Consider the following 20,120-nt stretch of genomic DNA (forward strand, 5'->3'; position numbering starts at 1 on the left):
TGGGGCAGGCTTCCCACCCAGTTTCTACCTCCTTTCACTCCAACAGGGCAAGGGCCTTGCCTTTGTTGATATCTTTGCAGCTACAACAAAGGCTTTCCTTTCCCCACCACTCCCCCCAACTCCACATTCCCCTCCCTGCAAAGATGCGGCACCTCTTATAAACCCCGGGATCGTGCTTTAGTCCCCCAAGAGATCTCAAAATTACTGTAAGGGGAGGCACACTGTTCCTTGGCTTTTCAGGTTGCTACTTAGTCGCAAAGATCAATGTTATGAAGAAACAACAACAAAAATAAGTGTGGCGGGGTTGGGGAAGTGGGCCTTCAGACTGTGTTGATGTTCCCTGGGGTGGGGTGGGTGTGCAGTGGGGTGGCAGAGACATATTTGAAAGCAAGTAATGGAAAGGATGGGAAGGACATTTTGGTATCCTTAAGAGTGTCCTGGGTGGAGAGCCTCAGGCCTTCAGGCCAGATCAGCCCCAGGAAAAGATGTGAAGGAAGCAGCCTGACCCCCATGGCTCCCTGTTCCCCATGTGTTTCCCCTCCTTTTTCCAAAAATTATTCCAGTGGTGAATCGTGTGACCCATGGTGGTTGCTGATTACCCCTCCCGGAAGTACTTGGGGATGATCCTTTCATTAAAAAAAAAAAATATTTCTAGCCTTTGCATTTTCAGTTTCATTGGGTGATAAGGACATATTTGAGGGCAGGCTACGAGGAACGGGGATGTTTAACCACTTGTTCATTCAACAAATAATTATTGAGTACCTGTTATGTTCTGGACCCTGGCAGGAGCAAGATGGAGGGCCCTTCATGCCCAACATCAATACCATGGCTGGTTTCCTCCTAAATTACCCAAGGGCAGTATTCACCACAGTGAATATTGATTTTCTTTTAAAGTCAACATGTTCTGTTCTCAGTGAGGAAAGCATTAAGGTTTTAAGAGACATTTGACCTTTCCTGGGTCAAATTACATTGCAAGGGTCCCAAACTTAGCTGAGAATGGCTCTATATGAGTCATGTGCAGTTGGCTCCAAATTTAAATTTCTAGATTTCTCTTGAGCTCCATACATATACCTCCATTTGCTTGTTAATCAGCTCTGTTCATTTTTCCTACAGGCACCTCAAATTCCACATGTCCAGAGTCAAACACCCTGTCTTCCTGGGAAACTTGCTCTCCTCCTCCTATGACCCCTGTATCACTGAACATCTTCTTCCCCTACCGGTTACCCAAGCCGGCAGCCTGGGCATCATTCCTGAAGAGTCTTCTTTGCCCAATCTTTCAAACCAGTCACCAAGTCCTGACTATCCTACCACCTATGGAAGAACAACGCTTTGTCATGTATTTAGATCAGAATTGGCCGAAGGCATGTTTTAATTTCAAGCAATTTGCAGGGAGAAAACTAAACTAAGCAGTCAGGTGCTTTCTGTCTAATATAATACATTGAGTGGTAGATTAATAAGTATCAATATGATTACTGAGATCACTTACAACTTAAGCAAGTAAATTCACTTTTCCATAACAAACACACTTGTGACTTAAATAATTTCTTAAAAGAATGCATTTTCCTCTGAGGTTATCACAAGACTTGAATGGTTTTTCTGAGAGAATAAATAAGAGCTTTGTAAATAGTTGTGGATCTTGGCAAAACCCTTTCTCTTTCTTACTGAAAATCTTAACCATAGAGAGGAACTGGCATCATGATTCAAGATGCAGAACATGTACATTTTAATCCTATTTCAGACCTTTGCCCTACATGGATTATTTTTTAATTATACTCCTGTTGTCACTAGAATGTAAATATGGAATATTCTGTAAATTTTCTTCCTTATTTTGTGGAGAAGGGCAATAAATAACACAGCATCTAATTTCTTAAAGTACTTATGTCAACAATATGAGTTTTTTCTTGTCTTAGTCTGTTTGGGCTGCTATAACAGAATACCATAGACTTAGTGGCTTAAACAACAAACATTTGTTCCTTACAGTTCTGAGAAGTTCAAGATCAAGGCACTGGAAAATTCAGTGTCTGGTGAGGGCCCACTTCCTGGTTTATAAATGGCCACATTTTCCCTGTTTCCTCACATGGTGGAAGTGGGGAGGAAGCTCTCTGGGGTCTCTTATAATCCCATGCATGAGGGCTCTACCCTCATGACCTGATCACCTCCCAATGGCCCCACCTCCAAATACCATCACATTCAGGATTAGGTTTCAACATATGAATATTGAGGGGACACAAACATTTAACATTTCTCTTTACAGAGCTTCTCAGAAAATATAATGGTGACCTAAGTCTTCAATTTTAGCTGTGGTTAATCAATGTTTGAGACATAATTTTTTATGCCATATTCTTAAAATTCTCTTGTACCTATCCTCTACTTCACCATCTCTACTGTCATCACCTGAGTTTAGGCCCCAACATAATTTGCTTGGAGGACCAACCAACAATCCCTAATGGGTACCCTCTTTCTAGCCTTGATGTCTTCCCACCTATTCCCTAGACTGAATGATGTTTCCAAACTGTGCAGATATGCCCTTGTAATTCTTCTGTTTAAAACTATTTATGGGCTTCCCTTTGCTTATGGATTAAATAGAAACTATTTACAGTGGCATAATAGGTCCTGTATAGAAAATAAATGAAGATCTGTGATATTGTGATTTATAATAAGAAATATATATTTGGTCTTTGTCCCTGTTTCTGGCACAGAGCTCCTAAAACCCTTGGAATTTTCTAAATGATAAGAGCAATAAAGGTGTCTTGATATTCATAACAAACTGCTTTTAACCACACCTGAGTTTATGGTAACAAAGTTGACTTTTGGAAAGCAGGAATGATGGGGCTGGTTGCCAGGGGAACCAACCCTGTGATTGGAGGGTTGGAACTTTCAGTTCGACCCCTGATCTCTGAGGGAAAGGGAGAGGGGCAGGAGGCAGAATCAATCACCAATGGCTAAGGATTTGATCAATCATGCCTAGTTAATGAAGCCTCCATAAAAGCCCAAAAGAACCAGTTCTGACAGGTTCTGGTTGGTGAACACGTGGAGATTTCACACGTGAGGATTTAGGGAGAGTGGCATGCTCAGAGAGGGCATGGAAGTTCTGCACTCCTTCTCACTTACTATACTTTGCCCTTTGCATCTCTTCTATCTGGCTGTTCCTGGGTCATATTCTCTTACAACAAACTGGTAAACCTAAGTGAAGTGTTTTTCTGAGTTCTGTGAGCTGCTTTAGCAAATTAATTGAACCCAAGGCAAGGGTTGTGAGAACCTTCGATCTACAGCAGTTGGTCAGTCCAGGTGACAACATGAACTTGTGATTAATGTCTGAAGGTAGGGGTGGGGAGTCTCGTAGGACTGAGCACTTAACTTGTGAGATTCGATGCTATATTCATGTAGATAGTGTCAGAATTGAGTTCATTGCTTGGTGATATGGAAAAACAAACACACAGAAGATTCCTCCCTGAAATATCCCCTTCATTCAGTCAGTATTCAAAAAGAATAAAAGAAACCACTGTAGATCTTTTATGCAGAAGAGGATTGGTATAGAAAATAGGTGTTTATTAAAGTGTTGGAAGAGCTTTGGGTATAACCAGATCTCCAAGAATACCATCACAACTGACCTGCCAGGGAGACGGTACCTTTGTCAAAATTGGGAAGGTAGGGAATCAGAACACACTATAATGGCTACAATCCATGTGCTAGGAAACTGCTACCTCCAAGACAACTGACCAAGCATGAAGCTATCAACTAGGCACTGGAACACTGCTGCAGAAAAGCTCCACAACTTCAACAGAAATCAGCTAAGAGTATCAGGACTATGCAGCCTCTGTCTCAGCTCTAAACCTTCTAAATCTTGAGTAGTACATGGAATTTCTGGAACCTAATTTGCATCCAGACCTCTGGTTGCAAGAGAATCTTGGAAAAGAAGTTTTTAGCTGTCCAGGAAGACAAATAGAACAGAAAGTAGGAATGGGCACTGAGTGCCCATTGACCACACCCAACACACCATTCTCTTGCCTTCTGTTAGGACACAGTATTCTGGTTTTCTCCATAACCCTGTGATGCCTTATCTTCTACCTGTTTCTTACATGTTGCTGTTACTCAGGACTCAGACCTATCCTTTTCCCACTCTATATTCCCCTTCTGGGGAATTTCATGCACTCAGTATGTGAGGATTCCAAAATCATCATCTCCAGTCAGGTTTCTTTCACACATGGTACCCACATCTCCAGCTGCCTACTGGATCTCTGCCTAGATATGTCACAGGCATTTCAAGCTGAACATATCCAAAATTAAACTGATCATGTCCTCCTTCCTCAGACCTGCTCTGTCTCCTGATGTCCCTTATCTCAGTAAACGACAAGATAAACTATCTCACTTCCCAAGCAAGACACCTAGGAGTCATCCTTGACTCCTCCTCTTTACCTTCCATGTCTAGTTAATCCCCAAGTGTTGAGAATTGCACATATTAAATCTCTCTCACACCTACCCATTTCTACTATCATCTCCAACCCGAACTCCGGCAAGGGTGTCTCAACTGGTTTCCCTGTCTCCAGTCTTGCCTTCCTTCAACCTGTCCTCCAACTGTATTCAGCAAGCTTTGTCAAAATCATACGTCAGATCTCTTAAAACCCTTGTAGCTCTCCATACCTTTAGGATAGAGTCCAGAGCCATTAATATGGCTTTCAAGGTGCCAAGGCTAATATACAGCTGGTGTTTACCTGTACAACTACTTTTTGTTTTGTTTTGTTTTTTGGTTTTTTTTTTGGCTGAGTTGTCTCTTTGTTGCTGCACACAGGCTTTCTCTAGATGCAGCAAGCGAGGGCTAGTCTTTGTTGCAGTGCACGGGCTTCTCATTGTGGTGGCTTCTCCTGTGGAGCACGGGCTCTAGGCACTCAGGTTTCAGTAGTTGCAGCACCAGGCTCAGTACTTGCAGTATGTGGGCCCTAGAGCACGTGGGCTTCTGCAGTTGTGGTGCATGGGCTCAGTAGTTGTGGCGCACAGGCTTAGTTGCTCCGCGGCATGTGGGATCCTCCGGGACCAGGGCTAGAACCTGTGTCCCTTGCATTGGCAGGTGGATTCTTAACCACTGCACTAAGGGAAGTCCCCTGGCTGTTTAAATATTGAAATTCTCCCATACTTTGAACCTATCTCCCCTACCTCTGCACTATCCATCAACTGAAGAGTTAATGCTGAATCTGTTCTAATTAGTTGATGCTTATGCCAGTCAGTAGCCCACAAAGTACACACTACTGGGCTCTGCCATTGGTTTCCACCAAAAGAGGGTTGATACAGGTCTGTGTCTTGGTGCTCCCTTCCCCTCAACCCCCGGTAGGTGTTGCTTAGGGATCATTCTGGTTTTCTTCAGCACACCAATCCAATATGCTTCCCAAGCTCCATTCCTTGTCCCAGTGAAGTCCTCTACCAGTGTTCCCAAGAACACTCCATGGTCAGGGGATGATGTTGGTCCTGGTGGACATGCTGGCACCCCAGGGATCTCTGAGACTGTGGCCAACTACCACAGGCCAATGCTCCCTCAGAGTCACCCTCACCTGGCCACATGTGGGAACTTCAGCCTCTGTTGGACTTGAGTTCCCAGAGAATGGGATGAAAAGTGGGAGAGCAGATGGGTAGATGGTTAAAGGTTCCTACAGGTCACTGTTTGGCACCAGGCAGAGTTTCTTCAGGAATGATGAACACTCCTGAGAAAGATGGGCACCCATAGGGATGGTCTGGGGACTAGTGTGAAATTCATCTCTGTTAAATTCCTCTTTTATTTATTGGAAGGGCTTGGTTAAAACCCACCTGATGCCCACTTGTCTTGGGCATTTATGATGTTAATTTTATTACTAAATAGGGGAATTAATGAGCGTATAGTGCCAGCTCTGTTCCACTCTAAATGTATATTAATTCACTTGAGGACTATGGATGTGATAATCTCCATTTTCTGGATGAGAAAACTGAAGTACAGAGAGGTTATCTAAAACCTAAGTGGCTGAGCCAGGATTTCAACTTATGGTTCAGTATTTATCTACCAACTAGAGCCTCTCATCTAGTCTGAAGGATTAGGTGAGACCAAAGTATGTCACTCCAGTAGACAATTTTCATAATTAAGTCAATATAGAGATATTGAATAGGTAAAAATCTAAAACAGTATTATATGAGCTAAGACATTTTGTCAACATAATTGCTGTTGATTCTACAAATGCCGAGAGAAAATTTAGTGTCTTGAAAAATATCTCTGAAGTTAAGTGAATTCTCCTCTTACTGAGTCTACAGTTTACTTAATGTCCTGCAATTTAATGGGAAAATCTTTGGAAAAGTTTTATCTTGACTCAGGGGGCATCATTTATCTAGTGGCAGGTACACCAATCACAAAAATTATATCTTTGAACAATTTGTACTGTTACTTAAGTCTCTTAATAAGCAAGAGAATAATATCTATAGTTTCTCATATTTAGAGAATAAAATAGGATATATTTTTAAAATGGAATATATTTTATAAATGGATTTATTTTATAAATGGGGTACATTTTAAAAATTAGTTATATAATTATTGACTAATTTATATTCATGTCTCAGTTAAATGTTTTTATCTTACTCCTATAAGGCCTGTACATTCTAGCCCCTGCCTTCTTTTATAATTCTTCCCCTCACTCTGTGCTCCAGCAATTCTGGAATCTTCAGTTCCTTGGAGTCCTCCCCTCTTCTTGGAACCTTCTTCTCCTGACAATCTCAATTCTGAGCAACAGCTTAAGAATCACTTCCTCTGGGAGCTCTTCCCTGCCCTCTGGGGTCCCCTGGTTATACATTAGCAGAACCAGCTAGAATTCCCCCAGCAAAACCTCTTCAGCTGTTATGGTGATCACTTATCCTGGCCTGTCCTTCTTGCCAGGCTACAAGCCCAGTTAGGGCAGGGCTTCCTGCTACATCTCCAAGGTCTACCAGATGGCCCTAAACATCATAGCTACTCAACAGCTATTTGTTGAATGAATGAACATCTGTATGTTCAAAGCACTTTGCATTTACCTTTAAGGTAACATGATATAGATGTTTATTTTTAAACTGACTACTGAAATTTTGCAGAAAGTTAAATTCAAAGTATTTTCTAAAGGGGTTAAAATTGGGATTGAGAGGTTTCTGACTGCCAGGAGTCTCTCTCTAGGGCTGGTTGTTTAATTGACTGAGCAAGACCTCTCATTATTCTTAGATTTTCCTTTATTGTCCAGGGTACCTAGACCCAAAATTCACCACCTTCAGAACCTCCAAATGTAAGCCTGGGCATGCCCCTCATGTTGGTTTGACTTGGATGGCATTTTGACCACTAGAGCTTTGTTTGCTGTGTGAGTTTGGTTTTTTTTTTAACATGCAAATGTTATGTTTGGTTGATCTGTGGTTAAACACTTCTTGAAAGTCTCAGACCTCAGCTTCTTGGTGATCTCATAAAATTTCCACAGACTGTGTGTCACTCACAACCTAAGTATCTGGAAGGAAACCCAACTTTAAAATGCAGTTCCCTGAAAGGTGATACGTCTGTTTTTCTAACATCTCCAAGTCACTGGAATGTGCATTGGCAATATTTCTAGACCAGATTTCTGGGGAACTGGCTCACTTGTCTAAGAGACACAGTTAATTTAAAGACACTAAAATCTCAACAAGCCTCTTGGCTACTCCATTGCAACTACACAGATGGCTGAGTTGGAGACTAGCATATATATTAGCTGAGACAAACAGGCATTTGTCCTGAAAGAAAAGTATTGTCCATTCTAAGAATGCCATTGACAAGATCATAAATGCAGTACGTGGTCAGACCATTGGTTGATAAAGCTCAACATTCCTTCCTTCCTTAATTCACTCATTCATTCAACATGTACTTTCTGCATCGGGGCTATGGGCCAGGCTCTCTGCTAAGCCCACATGGAATAGACACAATATCTGTCCAGTTGGGTAAACAATTACAGTGCACTGTAGAGTTGTTCCACTGGTGGAAGAGTGACCAGCCTTGCCCTGGAGGAGTTGTGGGGACTTCCTAGAAAAGGCTCCACTTGAATTGGGTCTGTAAGTGGTAGTTTTCCAGTCTTAGAAGAGAGTGGCAGGGGAACCTCAAGGAAGTAAGTGTGACAAAGGCATGGCATCGAGAAAGAGCACTCTCTGTTCTTAGGACCTTGGACAGCCCAGAACACAGGGGCACCAGGAACATTCCTGTGGGAACACGGTGACTTGGTCTTCATCGGTTGACCTTCACAACATTTCTATCTAATATCCAGGAATTTATCTGACCTCTTCTTGGACCCATTTTTAATTTTCATCTTGAACACATTATGGGGGTAACATGTTCCATTTATAGGCCACAGGTTGTTAAAGATGTACTTCCTTTTATTTGTCCTAAAATACTTCTCTGAATGATCACCAGCAGGGTAATTTTTTTCTCTTTTTATAATTGCAGCGTGTTGGTACTCCTACCTAATCCCCAGGAGTCACACAGATAAAGAATGGATTCGAAACGCACTGTTGAAATCCTGACTGTGGTAACTGGGGCCACCTAAAAGCCAAAATCCACCCTCCTCACCTTCCACGTCACACCCACATAGGCTACATGTTGCTTTTTTTGTAACACTCCCCCTCTTTGATGACCTCCCTCGATGTTAATGTTCTTTTATTTGTTTTGAAAATAAAACCAGAAACCCAATTTATTAATGGCAACGAGAACTAGATCTGCTGAGTGACTTATGGTAGCCAGAGCGGGACATTCTCCCTGTGCAGCTGGGAGGAATCTGAGCCTGGGCTGCTGGTTGGAAGGATCTAGATGCTGAATGGCACCAGGTGCTGATAGCGTGTGGTGTCCATCTCCACAATAAAGACTCACCTGGGCTAGACTGGCCAAGTCTGAGGCCTGGGATGGACCCTCCCAAGGTGAGACTCTGGAGAGCCACTTGCTTCTGATACCATAAGGATAAAAATGTTCCCAGAAGGGAAAAGTCCTTATAAATGGAATAAAAGATGGCTTTGTGAACAATGTTACTCCATACCCCCGCACCCTTTGGGATGCTGTCCTGAAACAGGATGCTATTATCCAGAGCCATTCTGGAATTTTAAAAGGAAGGGACAGAATTCTAGTCTTGAACAATCCCTGGAGTAAATTGTTAGCTCCTTGTGTGTGACTTTTTCTCCTCCTACTGAGAAAACAAAACTTGTACAGTTCTGCCCTGGGCCCTTTCCCCTTGGTTTCTCCTTGCCTTTTGGCTCAACTTACCTCAGCCTTCTCACCCTCCCTGTGTAGTGTCACCCACTCTCACGGCAGCCAGTAGAACTGAGGGGCTGGATAAGGAGCACAATGCCAGTCTGAGACTAAGTGAAGGAGAGACGGGAGGAAGGGCTGGTGGAAGCATCTCAAGCCACCAGCAATCTAAGGAAGTTTGACAAGCCTGCGGGGGTGCCCTCGAGCCAAACTGCAATCAGAAGCGTCCTGGCCTCCAAGGAACAGGCTGCCTTAACACCCCTGCCACGTTCAGTCACTGGCCAGAAGCGCGTGTGGTAAGCATGGCCTTGGTGCATGGTGATAGATTTCAGAGTGCAGCAGCTGGGCCTTGGGCAGTTAAGTTCCCTGAACTTGGAGGTCTGTGAGACCCATGCTTATGGCTGCCATACTTGGAGTCCTCCTCACCTCATCCCCACCCACCCAGCTTCTACCACCCTTTAGATCTTAGTTGAAACATCACTTCCTCAGGGAAGTCATCTCAAACCCTTGGATTGACCAGGCTTCCTTGCTCTCTGCTCCCACAACACATACCTTTTCTATAAGTTCCTGTTTAATTACCTGACTCCCCAGATGCACTCTGAACTCAGAAGGGCTGGAACTGTGTCTATATTGCTCCCCACTGAATCCACACTACGTGCAACACCTGGCCCCTGGAAGACAATAAGTGTTTGTTGAATGAACGAATGACTAGTCGCTGATGCAGCTGAGATAGCTCAAATTGTGTGACAATCTTCGTTTCAGGGAATATGCTTATGAAATTGCTCGCTCTAGATAAAAGCTTCACATTTATGTGGTATTTTCAATTTTCAGGCTGAGCTTTCAGAACAATTTAAGAAACCCCTTGAGGGAAACATTTCAAGTTAGAGCAATGCTCCTGAGTCACGGTGGCTATTTCCCAATTCCATCTTGGAATAGAGTCTGGGGCAAAACGAGATGGAGACAACAGGTTTCAGGAGAAACCTAAATCCTCATACTGATTTGATCACTAACAGAATCTTAAATTTCTCCTCTGGAAACCTGTGTTCATACTTCTTGGGTTAGTAAGAGCTCTAAACGACATAATAGGTGTAAGAATGTGCTGGCTAGTTCTGATGCCAGCCCAACCTGGATTGTTTTACTACTGCTATTCTTTATGGACTGTAGGTCAGGGTGAGGGGAGTACGGAGGTGAGTGAGTGAAGGGGAGGGAAGATGTAGATCAGGACATCAAGACTCCCCAAAATATTTGGGGGAGAAGTTGTGCTTTGGAAAATAGCACAGGGGTTCAGAGAAGACGGTTTCCTGAAAGGACACCAGACCTGTCTGAAAACTAAGGAGGGATGTATAAGCCATGGAAACCCATTCACATGACTGTGCATTGGGTGTAAAAATAGGACCCTGAGGTTGCCAGACTCTGCAATGATTGCCTTAGTTCTAACTAATACTCTTAACTGGGAAAAATGTGGGCAGTTCTGTGGTATGAAGCAGCACTTCCTGACAAAGAAGTCTGTGGATCCATTTAAGATGTTCCGAGCAGTGTCCCTCAAGATGTCTAAAATGCCTCAGCCAAGTTGGCCAGAGCCTTCGGAAACATTACATGCTGCTGAGAACCATGTGGGTTGGCAGAAGCTGCTCTGTGCACAGATCAGTTCATCCTCAGCCCACCAGGGACGAGCCACTGGGGCCGCTCCCTGCTGCCAGAGCACCCAGTGGAAGCACCTAGGGATATGAGCCCCTTCCTGGTTGTTCCTGAAGTTGCATGGCATGCTTGGAATGAATACTGGCATCAGAGAACCCAGAGATCTGGGTTCAAGCCTTGAGGTCACCAAATCAGCTCTGGGACCTTGGGCTAGCTCCTTAGCGATGACATTTTCATCTATAAAATGGAGCTAGAGTAGCAGCCTTCCTCACAGATTTGGTATAAGAATTTCATAAAATGTATGTCAAGTATCTGGAACACGTTCAGTAAATGAGAATTATTCTTATTTAACTTAGGAGTGGAAAACAGACCTGATTTGGACACTGGTTTTGCTACTTAGTAGCTGTGTGATCTTGGGCATGTTACTTAACCTCTTTGAACCTCGTTATTTTCCTTATTTGTAAATTGGGAAAATACTACTTAACCTGCCATGGTGTTGTAAGAATTAGAGTTAATTTAAGAAAGGTGCCTAACTAAGTAACTGGCACATAGTAGTAGTACTCAATAAAAGTTATCTGTCAGGATTATTTGTAGATCAAAGAAAGAATAAAAATTCTTGATTCGGTTTGTACAGAGCAAGTATGTGTAAGGATAACAAGCAAATCTGAACTGTTCTGTGGGAAACAAATTGTCTTCTAAGACAGGCTGCCTTATTTCCCCAGGTTAGGCCAGTTCTGAACCTGTGGGCAACAGAGGCAGAGGCTGGGGACTGGCCCTAGGGCCTGGAAGGGTCAGACCCCAGCCCCCTCCTATGAGGGCCTCCTTCATCTGTCCATTTTCCAGGAAACATTTTCGCCTCCAGCCTCAGGTGCCCTGAGAAGAAGTGAAGCATTAGGTCACCATTACTTATACTGCCACAGAATTTTCAGACCATGAGACTCCTATCTATCCCCAGGCTGGGCTGGCCTGTCCCCAAGAAGGAAGGAAGCCAGGAAGTGGATGAGGTTACAAAACTATTTTATATCTGTTCTGTTTTTAATTGATTTCACAGTGCAGGAAGAAAAATCGGAATCTTTCCTACATTACCTTTCAACGCAGGAGTCCTCCTCTGGTTAGGAAACCCATCTGGGGAAGAGTTGGAGCTGGTCTTTGTGTGGTCAGTGTTCCTCCCTGCATCCTGCAAGCCCGGGCAGCACCAGCCCTGCTCCCATCAGTGGGTCCCCTGTGAGCCACCCCCTTTACACACTGGTTTGGAGAGAGGGGGAGCCCTGCCTTTGCCCTGGGCTCCAAAAGAGCCCAACTCTTTTCCACTTAGTGTAGCCTCCCTGTCAGCTGGGGTCTCCCAGACCCTTATATCCAGGTACCACAGGCTCTGTGGAAGCCCAAGTCCTCCTGGGATTTTCATGGATTCCTGGTGGGATGCAGGGGTGACTAACTTTTTACAATTACCTTTGGCCTCGCAAATTTTTTGCACCTTGTGGCAGGAAAGCTGCCCCCCGTCCAGCACCCCTGCAAATGGTGTGTGATGTGTTCTTTGTCAGGATTTGATGGTTGTAAGGAATGGTCACATAATGAGCAACAGAGAAATCAGTGAACACATGTATGTTTCAGACTTCCGTTCTTATAAGGCTGTTCAGCCATCCAGCCATTCATGTGGGAGGATGGGGGTACATCTGCATTTATTAACTATTTTTTAATATGAACTCTGCCTTTATGGAGGGAAACTGGGTGACTGAAGAACAAGGAGGTGGGAGATTTTGCATATCTTTTTAAAATTTTGTACCATTTATATGTACAACTATTGTGTGCCTACATGTGTGCATGCACACATGCACACACACACACACACACACACACACACACACACACACACACACATCCCACATCCCTCATTCTTTCTCCCTATGCCATCTAAAATGCTCTAGCCCCTTCTCTCTACAGAGCTAATCCTTCAAGGGCTGATTTCAAAAAGTCTTCTTTTCCCAACTACTCAAGTCCTCTGTAGTCCCTTTTCCCCCTCTCTGAACCCTGAATTTCCAGGCAGTCTTGCTAAGGTTGGGACCTACTGCACAAACCATCTCATAATGTAAGAGTGTAACATAGTGTCAGTTTCCTGAGAGCTGTGCTTGTCTCTAGTCAATTCCTTAAAGGTAGAGACCAGCCACAGCTTAGTTTCTCTGGATCTCTCACAGCACATAGCTGAACAAATGAATTAGAGGCAAAGGCAAAACTAGACAATTCTGAAGGAAAAGGGCATGGCTAAAACAAAATGCCCTTTGGAACCTCTATCACGTACCTGGTATTAGCTTTTATTGCTCCCAGAACCAGTGGGAATGATGGAAGTGAGAAGCTGCTGTCACTGGACCCATTACCTGTCTCTGTTCCATCGCAATGAGAACAGTTGGGTCTTTTCAAGGGGATGTGTTTTGGATGAACATCCCCATATAGGAACATACATGCTTATACAACATATACCTCAGCAGGTAGTAATCTTTTTGCTGATGGAGGGTCTTGCCTCGATGTTGATAGCTGCTGACTGATCACGGTGCTGGTTGCTGAAGGCTGGGATGGCTGTGGCCACTTCTTAAAATAAGACAACAATGAAGTTTGCTACACTGATCGACTCTTTCTTCCATGAATGATTTCTCTATAGCATGCAATGCTGTGTGACAGCATTTTACCTACAGTAGAGCTTATTTCAAAATTGGAGTCAATCTTTTCAAACCCTCCCACTGCTTTATCAACTAAGTTTATGTAATATTCTAAATCCTTTGTTGTCATTTCAACAATCTTCACAACATCTTCACCAGAAGTAGATTTCATCTCAAGAAACTACTTTCTTTTCTTATCCATTAGAAGCAATTCCTTATCCGTCAATTCAATTTTTATCATGAGATTGCAGGAATTCAGTCACATCTTCAGGCTCCACATCTAATTCTAACTCTCTTGATATTTCCACCACATCTACAGTGAGTTTCTTCACTGAAGTCTTGAATCTCTCAAAGTCATCCATGAGGCTGGAATCAACTGCTTCCAAACTCTTAATGTTGAGATTTTCCCATGAATCACACATGTTCTTAATGACATCTAGAAAGGTGAATCCTTTCCAGAAGGTTTTCAATTTATCCTTCCCAGATCCATCAGAGGAATCACTACCTATGGCAATGATAGCCTTGCAAAATATAATTCTTAAATAATAAGACTTGAAAGTTGAAATGACTCCTTGATCTGTGGGCTACAGAATGGCTCTTGTTAGCAGGCATGAAAAAAACATTAAACTCATTGTCTCCATCACAGCTCTTGGGTGACCAGGTGCATTGTCAACAAGTAGTAATATTTTGAAAGGAATCTTTTCTTTTTCAGAGCAATAGTTCTCAAGAGGGGGCTTAAAATATTCAGTAAACCATGTTGTTAACAGATGTGCTGTCATCCAGGCTTTGTTGTTCCATTTATAGAGCACAGGCGGAGTAGATTTAGCATAATTCTTAAGGGCCCTAAGATTTTCAGAATGGTAAATGAGCATTGGCTTCAACTTAAAGTCACCAGGTAAGGGCTTCCCTGGTGGTGCAGTGGTTAAGAATCTGCCTGCTGGTGCAGGGGACACAGTTTTGAGCCCTGGTCTGGGAAGATCCTACATGCCATGGAGCAACTAAGCCCATGTGCCACAACTACTGAGCCTGTGTTCTCAAGTCCACGAGCCACAACTACTGAGCCCACGTGTCACAACTAATGAAGCCCACACACCTAGAGCCCGTGCTCTGCAACAAGGGAAGCCACTGCAATAAGAAGCCTATGCACCACAACGAAGAATAGCACCGGTTCACCACAACTAGAGAAAGCCCACACGCAGCAACGAAGACCCAATGCAGACAAAAATAAATAAATAATTAATTAAATTTAATAAAAATAAAAAGGTCACCAGGTGCCCTAACCTCCAGCAAGAGAGTCAGGCTGTCCTCTGATGCTTTGAAGCCAGGCATTGACTTCTCCTCTCTAGCTATGAAAGTCCTAGATGGCATCTTCCAATAGAAGGCTACTTTGCCTACACTGAAAATTTTAGTGTTGCCACATTCATTAATTGTCCTAGCTAGATTTTCTGGATAACTTGCTGCAGCTTCTACATCAGCATTTGCTGCTTCACCTTGCACTTTGTTGTTAATGGAGATGCCTTCTTTCCTTCAACCTCTGCTAGCTTCAAATGTTTCTTCTGCAGCTTCCTCACCTCCCTCAGCCTTCAAGAATTGAAGAGAGCTGGGGCCTTAAGCTTTGGCTTAAGGGAATGTTGTGGCTGGTTTGATCTTCTTCCCAGATCAAGGAAACTTTCTCCTTATCAGCAATAAGGCTGTTTCATTTTCTTATTTTTCATATATTTACTGGAGTAGTAATTTAATATCCCTCAGGAACTTTTCCCCTTTGTATTCACAATGTGGCTAACTGTTTGGTGCAAGAAGCCTAGCTTTCCCCCTATCTTTGCTTTCAACATGCCTTCCTCACTAAGTTTGATGATTATTTAGCTTCTGATTTAAAGTGAGAGATGATGTAAGACTCTTACTTTCACTTGAAATCTTAGAAGCCATTATAGGGTTATTAACTGCCCTAATTTCAATATTATTGTGTCTCAGGGAATAGGGAGGCCTCAGGAGAGATGGGGGAAGGCGGGTTGGTGGAGAAGTCAGAGCACACACATTTTGATTACTTTTGCTGTCTTATTTCTCCAAAGAAGACATACAGATGGCCAATAGGCACATGAAAAGATGCTCAACATGGCTAATTATTAGAGAAATGCAAATCAAAACTATAATGAGGTACCATCTCACACCAGTCAGAATGGCCGTCATTAAAAGTCTATAAATAGGGCTTCCCTGGTGGTGCAGTGGTTGAGAGTCCGCCTGCCAATGCAGGGGAGACGGGTTCGTGCCCTGGTCCGGGAAGATCCCACATGCCGCGGAGCGGCTGGGCCCGTGAGACATGGCCGCTGAGCCTGCGCGTCCGGAGCCTGTGCTCCGCAACGGGAGAGGCCACAACAGTGAGAGGCCCGCGTACTGCAAAAAAAAAAAAAAAGTCTATAAATAACAAATGCTAGAGAGGGTGTGGAGAAAAGGGAACCTTCCTACACTGTTGGTGGGAATGTGCATTGGTGCAGCCACTGTGGAAAACAGTATGGAAATTCCTCAGAAAACTAAAAATAGAATTACTTATATGACCCAGCAATCCCACTCCTGGGCATATATCTGGACAAAACTATAATTCAAAAGGACACACACAACTCTATGTTCATAGCAGTGCTATTCACAATTGCCAAGACATGGAAACAATCTAAATTTCCATCAACAGATGAATGGATAAAAAAGGTGTGGTCCATATATTATACAGTGGAATACTACTCAGCCATAAAAAGAACGAAATAATACCATTTGCAACAACATAGATGGGCCTCAAGATTTTCATACTAAGTAAAGTAAGCCAGACAAAGTAAATACCATATGATATCGCTTATATGTGGAATCAAAAATATGACACAAATGAACTTATCTATGAAACAGAAACAGAATCATGGACATAGAGCACAGACTGGTGGGTGCCAAGGGGTAGGGGGTTGGGGGATGGATGGAGTGGGAGATTGTGGTTAGCAGATGTAAGCTTTTATCTATAGAATGGGTAAATAACAAGGTCCTACTGTATAGTACAGAGAACTATATTCAATATCTTATGATAAACCATAATGGAAAAGAATATTTAAAAAATGTATATATGTGTGTGTGTGTGTGTGTGTGTATAATTGAATCACTTTGCTGTACAGCAGTAATTAACACAACATTGTATATCAACTATACATCAAATTTTTTAAAAGTTTGCTATCTTCTCTAGGTGTAGTTTGTGGCACCTCAAAATAATCATAACATCAAAGATCACTGATCACAGATCACCTTAACAAATATAATAATAATAAAAAAGTTGGAAATATTGTGAGAATTACCAAAATGTGACACAGAGAAAAACGTTGTTGGAAAAATGGCACTGACAGACTTCCTCGATGCAGGGTTACCACAAACCTTCAGTTTGTAGAAAACGCAGTTACCTGCGAAGCACAATAAAGTGAAGTGCAATAAAACGAGCTATGTCTGTATAGACTATGTTTTTCCCTATAAATACATGCTATGTATAAAAAACTCATAAAGTTTAATTCACAAATTAAGCACAGTAAGAGAATTTCTGAATTGTCCTCATCACTCCACTTGTCCTTCAAGGCCATTATTAAGTAAAATAAGGGTGACTCGAACGCAAGCAATATCGCGACAGTTGATCCCATAACCCAGATGGACGTTAAGTGACTAATGGCAGGATATGCTGGACAAAGGGATGATTCACTTCCCAGGCTGGATGGAGTGGGATGGCACAAAATTTTGTCATGTTACATAGAATGGCCCACAATTTAAAACTCATGAACTATTTCTGGAATTTTCCATTTCATATTTTTGGACAAGTTGACCATAGGTAACTGCAACAGGGGTAAGTGGGGACTGCTGTACTCCTCGCTTTTGAAAATGGAACCCAAACAGAAGAATGCCTCCCTCCTACAGCTGACCCCCACTCCCCAGGAGGGACTGGGAGGGGTAAGGAGGTCCCACCACCCAAAGCCCTAGAGGCTCTTACAGTGTTCCTTCCCCTCCCCTGTTTAGCATGAACGGTGATGACCCTCAGCTGGTGCTCCCACATGAAGCAGCCAATTCCAGGAAGCTCCAGCCCAACTGACCCAGGCCTGTGGGCCCTGCCATCGTTCCTCCGGGGCAGTCACAGTTCCATAAAACTCCAGGCACAGAAGGCAAAAGGCTTCATCCTCCCTGCCTCAGGCCTTCCAGAACTGCCTCTCCCAGGGACCAAGACTCCGCTGCCCTCCGTGATGCAGCTAAATGCCAGAATTAGCCAGACTCCTCTCCCGCCATCACCTTCCACAGCCCCTTCATCTCTAAAGCCTGAAACTCGGACGTCTGCTTTGGGAGCCCAAAATAAAGTCTCATTTCCTTTCAAGTTCAAACTGCATCTGCCTGGGATTAGCAGAACAGCTAGTCTGCCACGCGGTGGCTCCCTCCATTTCTGGAAAACCCTGAAAGATGCAACCCGGTAAGCGTTTATCTCTCCATCTGCCACTTGTGGTGCCACCATGGCAGTCTGAGCCCCCGGTTCACCTCACGCCCTCTTGTAACTCATTTCTCCAGGATGAGCTCTTTTACACACGTAGACTCACTGCAAGTAGGTGCTGGACACCTCCCCCACCCCCTCACCCTTCCTTGATCCCACACAATTTAACTCCCTAGTCTAGGACAGAAGGCAGTGTTTCCTGAATATTTGGGAGCTAAGAAAAGTGGATAACTGTGTTCTTCCTGGAGCTCACAGGCCTCAAAACTCCAACCTCTGGGCCATGCATAGCTCCCAACAGGCTCTCCTACCCTCAAGAATCTTTAGATCAACACTGATTCTAGATCCCCTAAGACCCCTTTCCAGAGAGCAGGGGGCATTGTCCCCTTCTCCTGGCCTATGGCCGGCTCATGCTGCACCAGCACAATTGGCCCTGGGAACCTCCATTTCCTTCGAGAGAAGCCCCATCTCTGATTCCCCAGGGCCCAGATAAGACAGCTCCACTACTCAATCTTGCATTGCCTGTGTTATACTAATTTAAACACCATGTGGAGTATGATACGCAATATAATGGCCACCTCCCTCTACCAAAGATATACACATTTTAATCCCCAGAACCTGTGAATACTGCTGGTTACTTGGCAAAGGGGAATTAAGGTTTCAGACAGAACTGTTTGCCAATCAGCTGACCTTGACATAGGGCGATTACATGCAGTGCTGGCCTGGACGCTGGAGGAAGGAGCCACGAGCCAAGGAATGTGGGTGGCCTTGGAAGCAGAGAAAAAAGCTCTACATCCTCCAGAAAGGAACACAGCCCTGCCAGCACCTTGATTTTAGCCACACGAGAACCATGTCAGATTCTGACTTAGAATACTATAAAATCATATAAATTTGTGTTGTTTTAAGCTGCTAAGTTTGTGGTAGTTTATTATGGCAGCAACTAGGAAACCAATACATGGAGGATACCAAGAATTCAGTCTAAATTCTAACTTCAGTAAAAACTGTTCTAACTCTTCACCACTTAGCATCTAAATCTGCAGCTGTCATACTCAGATTCATGATGTCTTCACCATTTGCTTCAAGAATAACTTGCTTTACTTTGGTGTAAATAGACAGTTTATCCTGGTGACTTCCTTGAAAACAAGAGAATCTGTTCCAAAGTTTCAAGAGCCCATCTCCAGAAACCCAAATGGCAGTTCTCTTTTACAGCAATCCTAAAATGGCATTTCCCTTACTAAAATATAACATACTTTAAGTTCTTCTTCTCTCGGAATCCTGATACGTAAATCACAGGTATCTCTCTAAGTCATCTTCCCTCCATTTCAATTGCTATTAGTGAGGTTCAAGGCCAGCTCTATCACTTGCTTGAAACACTGTGAAGGTCTCACTCCGCCCCCATTCTATTACTCAACACTACAGTGGAGGGATCTTTCTAGAATCTGATCATCCTCCTGTTGATAAACATTCCATGGCTCCCCATTGCTCTCAGGAGACCACACATGGCTTCCAAGCCCATGATCGGCCCCTGCCCATGTTTCTGGCCTCATTTCCAGCACATGTAGAACCAGCACCAGGGTGGTTCTATCAAATGTGTAGTCACAGAGCACTGAGCGTCAACCTATGGAATTGACTGTGCAAAGCAGATCCCCACACTTTCATGGCATCTAGCTTGTACAACACAGCTATGGCTGTGATGGTTTGAATTGTGTCTTCCCCAAACTCATGTCTTGAAGTCCCATCTTCCAGGACCTCAGAATGTGACCTTAATTGGAAGTAGGGTTTTTGCAGCTGTAATCTGTTAAAATGAGGTTATCTTGCAGAAGGTGGGTCCCTGTTCCAACATGACTGGCGATTCTTACAAAAAGGGGCAAGTGGACATAAGCACACATGCAGGAAGTGTGCCACGTGAAGATTGGAGGTACGTGGCCAGGAGCCAAGGAACCACCAGCAGCTAGGAGAGAGGTCTGGAGCAGATTCTTCCCTGGCACCTTCTGAGGGAGCATGGCCCCGATGACACCTTGATTTTGGAATTCTAACCAATTGAACTGTGAGGCAACAAACTTCAGTTGTTCTAAGCCACCTGAGTAGCGGTATTTTATTACAACAGTCCTAGGAA

At 43.6% G+C, this 20,120-nt stretch overlaps 1 protein-coding gene and 1 pseudogene across 1 annotated transcript in view; one reads left to right on the forward strand and one right to left on the reverse strand.

Moving 5' to 3' along the window:
* The window catches only part of HOMER1 (homer scaffold protein 1), a 608,509-nt gene that overhangs the window by 137,605 nt on the left and 450,784 nt on the right, over positions 1–20,120 (forward strand). The window lies entirely within an intron of this gene.
* LOC125963813 (tigger transposable element-derived protein 1-like) lies at positions 13,328–15,444 on the reverse strand (annotated as a pseudogene).

This window comes from Orcinus orca, chromosome 3 (assembly GCF_937001465.1).
Source record: "Orcinus orca chromosome 3, mOrcOrc1.1, whole genome shotgun sequence".
NCBI classification, from domain to species: Eukaryota; Metazoa; Chordata; class Mammalia; order Artiodactyla; family Delphinidae; genus Orcinus; species Orcinus orca.